Source organism: Neoarius graeffei, chromosome 1 (assembly GCF_027579695.1).
Source record: "Neoarius graeffei isolate fNeoGra1 chromosome 1, fNeoGra1.pri, whole genome shotgun sequence".
Classification (NCBI taxonomy): Eukaryota; Metazoa; Chordata; class Actinopteri; order Siluriformes; family Ariidae; genus Neoarius; species Neoarius graeffei.
In genome coordinates, this window is record NC_083569.1 from 46,912,707 (window position 1) to 46,924,812 (window position 12,106).

General features: G+C 40.2%; 1 protein-coding gene across 2 annotated transcripts in view; it reads right to left on the reverse strand.

Annotated features, from left to right (window-relative positions):
• plxdc2b (plexin domain containing 2b) overlaps window positions 1–12,106 on the reverse strand; it is a 335,111-nt gene that overhangs the window by 91,131 nt on the left and 231,874 nt on the right. The window lies entirely within an intron of this gene.

Here is a 12,106-nt window from a genome sequence, read left to right on the forward strand (position 1 = left end):
GTAGTTATATTAACAGAGCTCACAGACTAGCATTTTTTAAAATTAAATTCAGGTCTTAAATCCCATTACGTTTGAAACAAATACACAAAGAACCTGATCATCCATCCATTCTCTGTAGCCGCTTCCTGTCCTACAGGGTCGCAGGCAAGCTGGAGCCTATCCCAGCTGACTACGGGCGAAAGGCGGGGTACACCCTGGACAAGTCGCCAAGTCATTGCAGGGCTGACACACAGACACAGACAACCATTCACACTCACATTCACACCTACGGTCAATTTAGAGTCACCAGTTAACCTAACCTGCATGTCTTTGGACTATGGGGGAAACCGGAGCACCCGGAGGAAACCCACGCGGACACGGGGAGAACATGCAAACTCCGCACAGAAAGGCCCCAAGTCGCCAGGTTATCGCAGGGCTGAACCTGATCATATACACTGTTTTACTAGAACTACATGGTTCAAGTAATACCAGTGATGTATTTCCAGGTTATTCATGTATACACTGGTTCAGATCAAGTGATATTGAAGCGATGTGTTTTGCTCGAATGGTATTTATATCAACCCTATTTCATGAGAAATAACTACAACTTGACTAAAATGACAAACAGTAGGGCTAGGTGTTGGCACAGATGCCCTGATTCGATTCTCAAGCGAACGATTCAACTCAATCTGATGTGATTCAATATCAATTCAATAGGAATGCGATATGAAATACTATATAGCAGGTTTCTATATTTCCCCAAACAAATGAAGTGAATAAAATTGAAAATTTCTCTGATTTCATATACAAATTTGTGAAGGTACACAGTACCAGTCAAAAGTTTGGACACACCTTCTAATTCAATGGTTTTTGCTTTATTTTTTTATTAAATCAAAGGCACCCCATGTCTCAAAGTAATGATGGATGTCGTTTCTCTTTACTTAGGTGAGCGATTCTTGACATAATATGGATTACTACAGTTGTGGCTCATCTCATCTCATCTCATTATCTCTAGCCGCTCTATCCTTCTACAGGGTCGCAGGCAAGCCGGAGCCCACCCCAACCGACTATGGGCGAAAGGCGGGGTACACCCTGGACAAGTCGCCAGGTCATCACAGGGCTGACACATAGACACAGACAACCATTCACACTCACATTCACACCTACGGTCAATTTAGAGTCACCAGTTAACCTAACCTGCATGTCTTTGGACTGTGGGGGAAACCGGAGCACCCGGAGGAAACCCACGCGGACACGGGGAGAACATGCAAACTCCACACAGAAAGGCCCTCGCCGGCCCCGGGGCTCGAACCCAGGACCTTCTTGCTGTGAGGCGACAGCGCTAACCACTACACCACCGTGCCGACAGTTGTGGCTATTTACTGTATTATTATTATTTACTATTTACTGTTTGACCATCTCAAAGCATTCCAGGTGACTACCTCATGAACCTGGTTAAGATAATGCCAATAGTTTGTAAAGCATCATTAAGGTAAACGGTGGCAACTAAGAAGAATCTAAAATATGAAACTTTTTGTTTTTAACACTTGTTTGTTTACCACATAATACCATATCTGTTCCAGATGTTATTTCATAGTTTTGATGTCTTCAGTATTGTTCTATAATGGAGAAAATAGTCAAAGTACAGAAAAGCCTATGAATGAGTAGGGGTGTCCAAACTTTTGACTGGTATTGTAAATGCTAAGCCTGCCTCTATATCTAAACTTAACCTATTTATATATACTAGTGCATCTCAAAAAATTAGAATACCATGAAAAAGTTCCTTTTTTTCATAATTTAATTCAAAAAGGTAAACTTTCATATAGTCTATATTCATTACATGTAAAGTGAAATATTTAAAGCCTTTTTTGTTTTAGTTTTGATGATTATGGCTTATAGCTCATGAAAATCAGAAATCCAGTATCTCAAATTATTAGAATATTCCCTAAGATCAATCAAAAAAAGGATTTACAATACAGAAATGTCCAACTTCTGAAAAGTATATTCATTTATACACTCAATACTTGGTTGGGGCTCCTTTACCATGAATTACTGTATCAATGCGGTGTGGCATGGAGGTGATCAGTCTGTGGCACTGCTGAGGTGTTATTGAAGCCCAGGTTGCTTTGATAGTGGCCTTCAGCGTATCTGTATTTTTGGGTCGGGTGTTTCTCATCTTCCTCTTGATAATACCCCATAGATTCTCTATGGGGTTCAGGTCAGGCAAGTTGGCTGGCCAATCAAACACAGTAATATCATGGTCAGCAAACCATTTGGTAGTAGTTTTGGCACTGTGGGTAGGTGCTAAGTCCTGCTGGAAAAGGAAATCAGCATCTCCAAAAAGCTCGTCAGCAGATGGAAGCATGAAGTGCTCTAAAATCTCCTGGTAGATGGCTGTGTTGACTTTGGACTTGATAAAATACAGTGGACCAACACCAGCAGATGACATGGCACCCCAAATCATCACAGACTGTGGAAACTTCACACTGGACTTCAAACACCTTGGATTCTGTGCCTCTCCACTCTTCCTCCAGACTCTAGAACTGTGATTTCCAAATTAAATGCAAAATGTACTTTCATCTGAAAAGAGGACTTTGGACCACTGAGCAACAGTCCATTTCTTTCTCTCCTTAGCCCAGATAAGACACTTCTGACATTGTCTTTGGCTCAAGAGTAGCTTGATATTGGGAATGCGAAAGTTGTATTCCCTTTCTTGAAGATGTCTGTTCGTGATGGGTCTTGATACACTGACACCAGCCTCAGTCCACTCCTTGTGAAGCTCTCCCAAGTTCTTGAATCAATTTTTCTTGACAATCCTCTCAAGACTGCGGCCATCCCTGTTGCTTGTGCACCTTTTCCAGCCACCCTTTTCAGCAATGACCTTTTGTGGCTTACCCTCCTTGTGGAGGGCATCAGTGATCATCTTCTGGACAACAGTCAAGTCAACAGTCTTCCCCATGATTGTGGTTGTGTGTACTGAACTAGACCGAGAGATACACTGTGTTCATACTGTTTTACTCAAACTCAAAATGAAATATTCTAATATTTTGAGATGGTTTTTTTTTATGTTTTTGTACTTTATGCCATACTGATTAAAATTAAAATAGAAAAATGGTTGAAACATTTTAGTTTATGTGTAATGAGTCTATAATATATAACATTTTCACTTTCTTAAATAACTGATGGAAAATATTGAACTTTTTCACAATATTCTAATTTTTTGAGATGCACTAGTATATATTATCCTTGAGTTGATAAATTGTTATGTAATGTTGATGGAGTGTGAAACCATATGACTTTTACAGCTCTGACTATAGATAAGCTGTCAAAGTGATGTTGGAAAAGTTGCCTTTTTCCCTTCATACCTGGTATCGACAACCTAGCTGAACATCTCTGTGTAATACTGTATGTATTCGTTGCTTCGTGATTTTTTTTTGACTATGTGAATATGAGCTGTGGATATCTCAGTCACATGACTCTTCTACACAGTCAGATAAACATGCTGTGAGCAGAGAGTCAAGAGTTATAGATGAGGAAAAAAAAAAACTCAGAATTACGTTATTCAGCCGGTGTTCGCTGTGAAGGCAGGTATGCAAGTGTGTGTGTGTAGATGTGTCCCCTGCTGATAGTTTTAGTACGGGAAATTGAAGCTTGTTCAGTGGAGGATGTTCTGTCAGTTAAAAGCCTTTTCCGGTAGATAATTACCACACCAGTCTGTGTGGCGTCACAGGCCTCCTGTGTACCATGCTGACATTTTGCCTGCAGATGTGTGTGTGCACGTATGCCCGTGTGTGTGTGTGCTTACTCCTGTCAGTGGTTTGCAGTTTAACAAGTTTCCCTTCAGTAATTAGTAATAGCCGATCAGACCAAAACATCTATGCAACCCTGTATCTTTCCATTCTGTTCTAACACTGCTGAGCTCTCAGTGTATCACCGCCTTACATGCTTCATTGATCTCTCTCTCTCTCTCTCTCTCTCTCTCTCTCTCTCTCTCACTTGACTGGGCAAATGTGACAAGCCAGAAGATGGACAGGGTGAGGCTGGATAGATGTAAATGCTGCCCTTTCACAGCTGGCAAAACACACACACACACACACACACACACACACACACACACACACACACACACACACACACACACACACGTCACTGGGGTAAATATGAAACTGTGATTCATACTATTCTGACAGCAAATACAACAACGTGTCCTCTCTTGTCATCCCTCCCCAGACGGCTTTATTGTCAGTCTCCAGTGCAGCTCAGTTCCGTGTCCCTGCTGAATTCAACCACACCATCACAAAACTTTTCTTCTTAAGCAGACAGACAGCTTAGCGACTACAGGGACTTTCACCCCCCCCATCCTTTCTTCAGAAAATCCAATTTGGAAGAAGTGTATGATAAAACCATAGTGTATCAGCTATAATCTCTGCTTCTACCAGCCAATCATGTGGCAGCAACAGCACAATGCATAAATTCATGCAGGTACAGGTCAAGAACTTCAGTTAATGTTCACATCAACCATCGGAATGGGAAAATATGCGATCTCAGTGTCTCTGTGTCTGTAGTATTGTAGTGCCTGGGGTCGCTTTTCATCCACAATAGTCTATGTAGTTTAAACAGAATGGCGCGAAAAACAAAAAACATTCAGTAAGCAGCAGTTCTGTGGGACAAGACAGATTGGAGGAAAATGGCCACGCTGGTTTGAGCTGGCTACGGAAGGCTAGAATAGCTTAAATAACCACTCTTTACAACCGTGGTGAGCAGAAAAGCATCTCAGACAACACAACATATCTTATCAAACCTTGAGGCAGATTGAGGCTACAGTCAGGTCAGACTCAACAACCTGCCCAAATTTCTTGTTTAAATGCTTCTGCCAACAGTTGACACATTTATTTGTTAGTATCCATCCAGCATGAGAAATGAGACCAATTGTTGTTATTTTATTTGTTATCATTTACCCCTGTTTTCTCCTGCTGCATCCATAAGAATGTGCAAACTAAAGATTTCATTGTACAAGGAAAACTCGTGGATATGACAGTTATTGAATCTGTAAGACTGACTTATACTCATCCCAACACAGGGCAGTGACACAAATCCATACCATGACAGACCCTGGATTTTGGACTTGTTCCTGGTGACAGTCTGGCTTGTCCTTTTTGTCTTTGGTCCAGAGTACACAGCATCCATTTCTTCCAAATAAGACCTGGAATACTGATTCATCTGACTACAGTACATGTTTCCACTGTGTGATGGTCCATCCCAGGTGCCTCCAAGCCCAGAGAAGTTGATGGCGCTTCTGGACACAGTTGACATAAGGCTTCCTTTTTGCACAGTAAAGTTTTAACTGGCATTTGTGGCTGTAACTCTGTATTTTAGTGCTTGACAAAGGTTTGTCAAAGTAATCCTGAGCCCATGTGGTTATATCAGCTATAGATGAATGACGGTTCTTGATGCAGTCTGAGGGATCGGAGCTCACGGGTGTTCAGCTTAGGCTTGTGCCCTTGCCCTTTATGCACCGAAACTCTTCCAGATTCCAATAATTTTCTCATGCATTTGTTGACAAACCGGAGATCTTTGTCCCATTTTTGCTCCTCAAAGACTAGGCCTTTCCTGGATACTGTTTTTGTACCAAATCATGATCACCGTCATTCGTTTCAAATCATATCATGATTTAATTGTTTTACCTCATTACTAGCCCTAAATTGCACCAAATCCCAACAATTTTTGGAATGTGTTGCTGGACTGAAACACAGGAATGGATGTAGATTAACAAATGAAATGAAGTTGACCAGATAAAACATGAACTATCTTGGGTTCATACTGTCTACAATGAAATGCAAATCAGAGTAAATTTAGAAATCACTGCTTTCTTTTTTAATTTGCATTTTCCATACCGTCCCAACTTTTTCCAATTTGGAGTTGTAGAAGAGGATGGGTTCCTTTTCTTAAAGTTTTCTTCCTCATGTTGTGTTTCCTTGCTACTGTTGCCTCTGGCTTGCTCATTAAGTATGTAAATATAAATCTACATCCGTATTTCTGTAAATCAGCATTGTGTGATAATCAAAGCTCTATACAAATAATTGAACTGATGCCTAATCCCTTTAGACCTGATTATTCAGAGTACAAAACGGCTGATGCGTTTATGCTGTGAATACTTATGACATGTAAACATAGCGCAGAATTTGTCTTCAATAAAGCATGCGTCCATCTCACAAAGTTCCGTCACAGTCTTGGAAACACGTTGTGCTTTCCATCTTAACCCTACCTCACTCTCGTACAGTTCTCAGCTACATTGTTATGGCAAGCAATTACAACTGCCAGATGACATTTTAATGAGAAACAATGAAGTGTTAATGGCTGGCTATGCTACATCATCATGTCTCCAACATTGCTATTGTACCTCTTCCAAATATTCTGCCTATGTAAGCTGTTGAAGAAGCGCAAGCAAGAGGTTTTAAATAAACATGCACAATTCTCTCTATAAACATTCATGAACTGTTTACAATGGCGTGAAATGATCCGCACGCTGCACACACTTTTTTTTTTTTGTTACGCAAGAACCGGATCACCTACTGTATGTTTTACAGAAGTGTCAACCCTCCTCGTAGAAAGAAGTCCGCGTCAGCACTATTACAGTTTGCTATTTTGCTGAGCAGTTCCCCTGAGACAGCATATGGTACTGCCTGACTGTACAGCATATTTTCTTAGTCCTTGCACTGCAATCGTACTGCATTTTTTCCAATACCGCTTTATAGTTTGACATGCAAATTAGCCAAGCAAGCATCATTTTGGCTGAAAAATTGGGTGACAAGTACCAAAACTGTAGCTTCACAGCTGAGCCAGCATAAGTTTCTCTCCATACTTCATTAGTTTAAGACCTTTACTACATACAGATGGTTTAAGGCTCTATTTTGCATGGAAATGTAAATAAATTCTAATAACAGTAATAGAACAGCAGGGTGGAGTGTCTCGACTTTAAGGTCATGTCTGAGAGCATAAGCCATATGTTTATTTAAAAAACTATGACAAATGAAAGGGTTGTGGGAATGTTTACAGTCGAATAGAGCTGCTGAGGAGTTATGAGGAGGTTCAGCTTTGCCTTTTTTCCACCATAATGGAGGTCATAGACTATATATCTGAAATATAAACTATTTTCCGAAATTATAATGCCAGGTTCAGTCGGAAAAAATAATGCTGTCAATCATGTTCAGCCAAACTTCACATGTCAGCTCATATACACCACAAACATTTGTTACTTTTTTTTTATTTTTGATCCATACCCCATTAAATAAACTTTATCTGTGTGTAATGCTATCAGACATCATCAAATACAATCCCAAATGTTGCATTTTGATAAAAGCACAAAGTTAAAGTTGGGTGTTTATTAAAGTTTTGAAACAAACTCAAATTAAGATAAGATAAGATAAGATAAGATAAGATAAGATAAGATAAGATAAGATAAGATAAGATAAGATAAGATAAGATAAGATAAGATAAGATAAGATAGCCTTTTATTATCCCACAAGGGGAACTTTACATTGTTACAGCAGCAAAATATATAAAGAGAAAAAGATAAGGCAGTGAAGGAGTAGTGCAAAAGTACCAAGTATACAAAAAAGGATATATATAAAAGAAATAAACTACAAATTTAGAGATAAAAAAATTAACTAATTTGCATAAATTAAATGGTTTGCAGATATATAGTTAACATAAGTGTATTACAAAAGGTGGTATTGCGCGTGTAAGTATTGCACAGGTATTATTACTAGTAATACCCAGACAGTATTGCACAAGTGTGTTGTAAGTCAGTATATTGCACAAGAGCCATTTTAACAGTGTGTAGCTAGCAGTTCGCTGTAAAGTACTGATGCTGATAGTCAGTATGGACCCTTTTCACGTGACGTCACGACAAACGCGGCCGGCATTTTGGACGTGTACTACCAGTAGTTTACCACAGCCAGCATTGAGGAACGGCAGCAAAGAAAGTTTTTACTTTCAGCAAGACTTCCATCATGCCACTATATTGTTGTGCACCTGGATGTAGTAACCATCAACAAACAAGGCAAGGTTTATCATTTTATCGGATCCCGGTAGATGCTGACCGACGGAGAAGATGGATAGCGGCATACCAACGCTTGTGTAGTGACCACTTTGTTGGAGGTAAGACGAATAAAATTAGCCAGAAAAGGCATAACATTGCTGTTAACATTCTGTGGCGGCGAGTGTGTAACCAAATAGGCTAAAATAACCCATTGTAACCTCTTTGTTCTTCTGTAGTAGCTATTGTTGACTAGCTAATGTCAACAAGTAGCTAGTATGTTACTGTAGCAATGTTTACGTTCAGTCATTTGGATGACTGTTAAAACCTTTCAGTCTCAAGTTTTTCCTTTACTGTATTTACTAGTTTACTGTAATTATGATCCGGCAGCTATTTACACCGGATCCAGTATAAATAGCTGCCGGAGCCAACGTCCGAGGTTCCGGAGCGCGCTCCGGCTTGCTCCCGGAGTGCTCCGGCCGAGGTTCCCCTCAAATTAAGCAGCGCGCGCCGGCTTGCTCCCGGAGTGCTCCGGCCGAGGTTCCGGAGCGCACTCTGGCCGAAGTTCCCCTCAAATTAAGCAGCGTGCTCCGGCTTGCTCCGGAGCAAGCCGGAGCGCGCTCCGTAACCTTGGCCGGAGCACTCCTGGAGCAAGCCGGCGCGCGCTGCTTAATTTGAGGGGAACCTCGGCCGGAGCACTCCGGGAGCAAGCCGGAGCGCGCTCCGGAACCTCGAACGTTGGCGTGTATGTGTATGGCGATGGGTTTTTAACGACATAGGTATACAGATCATGTGGGCCGAAGTCAGGTAAAGACGAGGGCTTCGTGTACTTCCGTATGTCAGTGAACAATCCTGGTGGAAGCAGGTAAACGTCGCTCTCTAAGCCTGCTAACCTCAATTTTTGCAAATACCTCTCCCTCTGCTCGCCCTGTAAATGCCCTACATCACTGGATAGTGAAGGTGTTTTCTGCATCTCGCTCCTTTTTCTTGTATGTTCTCTGTTTGTCGCCTTCCTCGCATTCAAACTGATTCGAGCCGAAGTCCGCTACATGTCCAAAATGGTGGTCGCGTTTACGAAGGTCACGTGACTGAAAAGGGTCTATACGTTCAGAGGGGTTTCTATGGATGTAGAAGTGATCTGGACAGTATTGTTCGTTATTGTGAGGAGTGTCTGGTGCGGTGCTTGGTAAGGTACTGGTTGTACAGTCTCACAGCAGTAGGGAGGAAGGAGCTGCTGTATCTCTCCTTAACACACTGCAGATGGAGGAGCCGGTCACTGAAGGAGCTGCCCAGTGCTGCTACTGTCTCCTGCAGTGGATGGGAGGTGTTCGCCATTAAGGATGGCAACTTGGCCAACATCCTCCTCTCCCCCACTACATCCACTGAGTCCAGTGCACAGCCCAGGACAGATCCTGCCTTCCTAATCAGTTTCCTAATATAATTAATTTATTGTCATAATTAAAGGTTGAGACTGGGCACTTTAACACTGACCTTCTTGTTAATGTTTAATGCCTCTTGATCTCCCTGTTAGAATAATATTTGATATTTATCCCTTTGTATGTTTTTAAATCATTGTGAATTTTGCATGGTTGGCATTTTTCATTACCTCTGAAATATCAACATACAGTGACAGAGAAAAAAAGAAAATATATTTGTCGTCATTTCAATCAGCTGGTTATTCCCACCACTGAATTCAATGAATCTGTATATCTTTAATTGAACCATGTTGGGATGTCATTAAAAAAACATCACTTTGTTCTTAAAGGGAATTAAAGGGGGCATATTATGAAAACTTCCCTTTTTCAGTGCTTGGGCATATACATTTGGGTTTCTGGAGTGTCTATCAACCCCCAAACTCTGAAATTATTAAACACCCAGTCAGTTTCTTTTGTGCTGCCTATTTCAGAAAACATGTTTGATTCCCCTTGAGAACTGACTTTGGGAATGAATATTCATGAGAAAATGCTACCTGATTGGCTGGCAGAAAAGTGGGGTGGGGTGAGCAGGGGCTCATTATCATTTAAAGGAACAGGCACTAAAATTAGCCGTTTTTGAACAGGGCTGTTTAGACAGTGAGAAGGGAGCTGTGGTGTTTTATTCTTGTGGTATTGTGTCCAAAGCACATCACAGACATTTTATTTAGACGTCTGGGAACTGTGTTAACTTGTAGAAAACGGGTATACTATGTCAACTTTAAGAAAAAAAAATATGATTATGTAAAACTGTAATACTTGTATTTTGAGCTAACAATTGTGACAAGAGTGCTCTGAGAGCACAATATCCCCCGCCGGCAACTAGGCCATAACTCTGGTAAAATGCGACTGAATTGAACGAAATTGCAATATGCGTATTACCGACATATAACAAAGAATCCTGTCAAGTTTCGTGAAATTCCTCCAAAAATTGTCAGAGGAGTTGATTTCAGAAGGTGAGCACCCTTCCCAGGACAGACAATGCCACGACATAATCCCCCTTCGGGCCTTTCAGCCAGTGGGGGATAAAAATTGTGAGGGAAGTTGATTTCAGAGAACAAGTACACTTTGATGAAATTGCCAAAGTAAAGTTTGTTAATAATCAAGAGCATAACTCTGGTAAAATTTGCCCAAATTAAATGAAATTTCAATGTGTGTATAACTGTCATATAACAAAGCCTTTTGCCAAGTTTGGTGAAATTCCTCCAAGAATTGTGAGAGGAGCTGATTTCAGAAGAACGTACACCCTCATGAAACTGTCAAAGTACAAGTTATTTAATCAAGGGTCAAAACTCTGGTAAAATTTTCACAAACTAAATTAAATCGCAATATGTGTATTACCGTCATATAACAAGGCCTTTTGCCAAGCTTTGAGAAATTCGTCCACAAATTGTGACAAGTTGATGTCAGAAGGCGAGCACACCTTCAGGAAATAGTGAAAGTACAAGGTTGTTAATCAAGGGCCACAATTCTGGTAAAATATGACTGAATTGAACAAAATTACAATATGTGTAGTACCGACATATACAGTAACAAGGCCTTTTGCCATGTTTCGTGAAATTCCTCCAAAAATTGTGAGTTGATTTCAGAAGGAAAACACACTCTCGTGAAATTGTCAAATTATAATTTTGTTAATCAAGGGCTGTAACTCTGGTAAAATGTGACTGAATTTAACAAAATCACAATATGCGTACTACCGACATACAACAATACCTTTTACCAGGTTTGGTGAAATGCCTCCAACAATTGTGAGAGAAGTTGATTTCAGAAGGTGAGTACCCTTCCCGAGACGGACAGACGGACATCGCCATGACAAAATCCCCCTTCAGGCCTTTCAACCAGTGGGGGATAGTAAAACTGTTTTATTTCAGTATCACAAGAAGATATTGAAACAATGTACAGTCTCATCTACCTATTTGCTTATTAATGCGAAAGCACCTTATTCAGTACATACTCTCATTTATTCATTAACTACAATGAAACTCAAGGAAAGAAACGTAGTTACTAAAGTAAGAAGTATAACTCTGGAATGACTGCGCGCTGAATTTTTTTTAGGGGTTAAGATTTTTTTTTCTTTACTTATAAGTTATACCACCCTTTACTTTTTCACACTTATAATCAGACCAGAACCAGAAGCCTATAATTCCAGTAACTACTCTGAATTAGAGATAACCTAATTAAATTAATATACGAGTGAAGAGTGGAATTTTAGGCTCATTTTCTATTTTTTGGAGCTTAAGAGATTAATTATGTTCTTTTAGTTCTTGTATGTTTTACTAAAGTAATCTGCAGACATGATAGTTTAATTTACTGTATACTCTTAAATATGCCTATATATGTTCATGATATTCTCAATTTCGAATCGCATGTATGCCAAAATATGAAAGTAAAAAAAATAGCACTAGTAGTATTTATTTCTGAATTTACAAATGCCACTGAACTATGAAGTCTGACACACAGACAGGTTGAACAGACTTAGATGAATTACATCTCACCCCAAATATTTCACCATTTCTTGGACTTATGTAGTTTCTGTTGTCGTTAAAGGAGCTCTGAAAGAACACACCACTTTACAAAGGCTGAGAGTGATGGGTATGAAATGTGCTGCTAGAATAGT